Source organism: Panthera uncia, chromosome X (assembly GCF_023721935.1).
Source record: "Panthera uncia isolate 11264 chromosome X, Puncia_PCG_1.0, whole genome shotgun sequence".
Classification (NCBI taxonomy): domain Eukaryota; kingdom Metazoa; phylum Chordata; class Mammalia; order Carnivora; family Felidae; genus Panthera; species Panthera uncia.
Genome location: NC_064817.1, coordinates 13491443 through 13496081, shown reverse-complemented (window position 1 = coordinate 13496081; position 4639 = coordinate 13491443). Strand labels below are relative to the sequence as shown.

Sequence of the window (4639 nt, the reverse complement as noted above, 5' to 3'; positions counted from 1 at the left end):
GACACAGAATCGGAAACAGGCTCCAGGCTCCGAGCCATCAGCCCAGAGCCTGACGCGGGGCTCGAACTCACGGACCGCGAGATCGTGACCTGGCTGAAGTCGGACGCTTAACCGACTGTGCCACCCAGGCGCCCCATTCAGATAATTTTCAACAAGCTCTGGTACCTCTACCACCAAAGAATTGTTTTTTTCTGGTAATGAGTGGAAGGCGGGTTTCATTTACTTGAGTTTAATAAATAAGAACAATACTTTTTTCACCTTGCAAGCTTATGAGAAACAAGTCAATTAATATCTGAACGTATAACAGAAATAGAAGATGGCAGTTGAAATGATTTGACAGTTTGCAACTGGATAGGAAAATGAGTCAAAGAAAAGCAGTAAACTGTAAAAACTATTGCAGTCATTTCCCATTTTATTGAGTTTTAAAGTGGTTTTGCTTCTGAACCCCAAAATGTGACTTAGTTTATGTTGTATTTTCCAGTTTCCAGTGACTTAGTTTATGTCATATTTTCTGATTAATCAGAAAGCCTTCTTGGAATCTGACATGATTAAGTTTTTGCTATTGTTTTTTTGTTGTTGTTGTTCTAAGAGACAGACAATGCCTGCACATGCATGTGTGAGCAGGGGAGGGGCAGAGGGATAGAAAGAGAATCTTAAGCTCCACGCTTAGTGCAGAGCCTGACTTAGGGGTCGATCCCACAACTCTGGGATCATGACCTGAGCTGAAATCAAGAGTCAGATGCTCAACTGACTGAGCCACCCAGGCACACATTGCTTTAAAAAAAATAATAATGTTTATTTATTTTTGAGAGAGAGAGAGAGAGAGAGAGAGCGCGCAAGCATGAGAGGGACAGAGAGAGAGGGAGACACAGAATCCAAAACAGGCTCCAGGCTCTGAGCTGTCAGCACAGAGCCTGACGTGGGGCTCGAGCCCATGAACCATGGGATCGTGACCTGAGCCCAAGTCTGACGCTTAACCAACTGAGCCACCCAGGCACCCCCCCCCCCCGATTGCTATTTTTAATATGTATATTTTTGGCCCACCTGATTGGTAACTTTTTGAAAGAAGTTAACTAAAATCTTCAATAATGGTGAATATCTTATAAAAATGTTGCTTTATATATTTTGAAACTATGTTATTAATGCATAGAGGTTCAAAATTGTTAAAGCTACTTGATAGATTGTTCTTGTTATCATCAAGTAAGGTCCTGCTTTATTACTACTAAGTCTTTCCCCTTTAAATTTTTCTTTGCTTATATTAATCTTGCTAGATAGATTTTTTGTTATTTGGTATATTTTTTCCTGTTCCTTTTATTTTAGCTTTAGTATGTCCACTGTGTTTTAGGTGTGCCTTTTGTAAAAAGCCTATCTCTGGCTTTTGTTTTCACCCACTCAATATAAACAGACTTACTTATCTATTAAAGATAGTGGTTAAAGACATAGATTACTGATATATTTTGGTTTAATTTTTGCTTTCTTGTTCCTGTTTATTTAAGTTTTTTTTTCTTCTTCTGGTTTGGAAGTTATGCATCTTATTTCTTTATCATTTATTTTATGCTCTTAGTTTCCATTGCCTTAAAAGGCATGGAACATAGCTTTTATGTTGTTGATGAGAGATATTTACTGCAGGGTTAATTATCTTTCTTTTGCTTGGAATACAGTAAAAGCATGATATTTATTTTGTGGAATAACATTCACTGCATATTGAAGGATGCTGCTGTGTACCTAATGACCTATAGTGTATATGTTGCTTTACTTTCTGCTCAAAGAGAATGTAGAGGCAAGCTAGTGAAATCTTCCCAAACTTTCTCTAATGTTTTTATCCACAGAACTCAGCTGACCTGCCCTCTTCTTCCCCTTTGTCTTTTCTTGTGATTTTCCTCCAGTTGCCTTTGAAAAGGAGCCTTACATAGTATGACAGAAAGTTGCAAGAGGTAGCATGAAGGGAAGTTCAGTATATCAAGTTATGAGACTTCAGCTACCCAATTCTATGAAGTTAATAGTTTTTAAAGAGAACCTTTTTTTCTCTTTATCCATTTGTGTGGCTGCTTTGTCCTGTGCCACATACACCTTCAGCTGACTTTTGAAATTCTGCTATTTTGGGGGTCATAATTTTGACTGATAGGCCTATAATTAGTAAGTCCTCATTAAGTACTCTGTCCTGAGTATTTCTGTGGGGTGGAATAGAATGTTCTTAGCAGCTGCCAGGGTGATAACAGCCTTGCAAATTGGCATGACTCCAAAAGTAACCGAAGAACTTTATAAAGATGAAAATTAAACAGAAAAACATAGCAGTAGCTATAGCAAGGGAGAAAATAGTATGAAGGTCCGTGGTCACCAAAACTAAGGAGTCCTTTTCCTTGTTTTATCCATAATGTTGAAAAGTTGATACTCTTAGTTTTTGTCCCACCCATATGAAGTCGTGCCTCTCTCTCCTGGTTCTTTGTCCTCCTGCCTCTTAGCTACAGGTGTTTCTCAAGTGTTAATCTGGAGTCCTCTTCTCTCTTCCCTGATCCTCCCCCACACAGAGCATTCCATCCCAGTGGCTTCACATGTAAGCTTTTTGTTGATGACTCCCAAATCCACACCTCTGGCTTCTACCCAAACTCCAGCCCCACATTTTTAATTGCCTGTTGAACATATACCCCCAGAAGTCTTCCTTAAGCCTTGATTCAATACCCCTAAAGCCATACTCTTTCCTTAAAATCAATGTCCATACTTTATGACTCAGTATTTCTGCTCCTATATATGTAGCTAAAAGAAATGTGTGCACAGTGCACCAAAAGACCTGTACAAGAATGTTCAAAGAGCATGACACATCATGATCAAGTAGGCCTTCACCCAGGAATGCAAAGTTGGGTTAAAATTTAAAAATCAAGCAGTTTAATTCATCACATTAACAGAATAAAGGGGGGGATCATGCAATTATTGAACAGATGAAGAAAGATCATTTGACAGTATTAAACATTCTTTCATGATAAAAATTTTTAGCAAAATAGAAGAAAAGAATATTACTTTTTTCTTTTAAACTTTAAATCCAATATAATTAACATACAGTGTTCTATTAGTTTCAGGTATACAATATAGTGATTTAACAATTCTTTTTTTTTTTGACACTTGATACATTTTTATTGAACCTTTTAGTTTACAACCTGAGGTAAAAGGAAAATCAGTTCCCCATAACCAATATTTTATGCAGCTGTAGTAAAATATTTCACACTTTAGGGAATTATGATGGATTGCATATCTTAAAAGTTGGGGATAGAGTAAACAATATTTGACTTCTTGAATTTTCCAGTTGACTCTTCCCTTACAATAGTAACCAGCTCAAATTAGTTATATAAGTTTCTTCAGGGCCATGTTTTATTGTTGCTGATGTCTTTATACCTGAAGCATTGTTATTTCAATGAATATCCAGTAATTCCACTTTAAGAATGAGTTTTGCATTTGGTGGAATTTTGGCATCAGGCTGTCCTTTGTTTCCATAAGCCCATTCTGGCTCCATCTCTAGTCGAGCCTTTTCTCCTTTACTCATGGTCAAGAGAACTTCATCCCATCCTCTGATAACTTTGCCTGTTCCAACCTTAAAACTTAAAGGCTTGGCATTTTTCTTCTTCTTTGAACTTGTATCATAAACAGTCCTATCCTATAGTGTTCCTGTATACTAACAGTGAACAACCTGTCTCTTTTGGGGAAAGTTGGTTTTATCTCCATTTTTAAGAACAGAATTTATTTTGGTGGACCCTCATTCAGAGTCTCTTCAGGCTTGGTTTCTTTGGGTTTGTCTTCATTAAACTTCACATTTTTCACCTGCTCAGATATTTATACTTTCAGTACCCTTGAAGCTCATTCAAAAAGATGATTATAGGCTGAAACCAAATGGTCCCTGTTAGCTGTTTTGGCCACATTTTTAATGTTTACTAATAACTTATGTTCTGAAAGAAAGAAATCTGAACTGTGGTCCTGTAGAAACTTGATAATGTCCTTCTTGGGTAGCTGCCCATTGCACAGCTACTCTATGGTCCAGTGCTGCTGTGGAACAGTCACTGCCATCTTCCCCTGCTTGTGATTAGAAAATTCTATACATTACCCAGTGCTCATCATGATACGTGTACTCTTAATCCCTTCACCTGTTTCATCCATTCCCCCACCCATTTTCCCTCTGATTACTGCCAGGTTGTTCTCTGTATTTCAGAGTGATTTTTATTTGTCTCTTTTCTCTTCGTTCATTTTTTAAATTCCATATATAAGTGAATTTATATATTTGTCTTTCTCTGTTCGACTTATTTCACTTAGCATTATACTCTAGATCCATCCGTGTTGTTGTAAATGGCAATATTTCATCTTTATGGTTTAGTACTATTCCATTGTGTGCATATATATATATATATAAAATATGTGTATATATATGTATATGTGTGTGTGTATATATATGTGTGTATATATATATATATATATATCATGCATATTCCATTGCATGCATGCATACCCACACCCACACCCCATGTCTTCTTATCCTTTCATCTGATGGACACTTGGGTTGCTTCCATAATTTGGCTATTGTAAATAATGCTGTAATGAACATGTGCATATTCTTTTCAAATTAGTCTTTTTGTATTTTTTTGGCAAATAGTGAAAT

The 4639-nt window shown here is 36.8% G+C and overlaps 1 pseudogene; it reads right to left on the bottom strand.

Moving 5' to 3' along the window:
• Positions 1-3288: 3288 nt before the first annotated feature.
• LOC125931523 (peptidyl-prolyl cis-trans isomerase FKBP3-like) lies at positions 3289-4053 on the bottom strand (annotated as a pseudogene).
• Between the last annotated feature and the right edge of the window lie 586 nt (positions 4054-4639).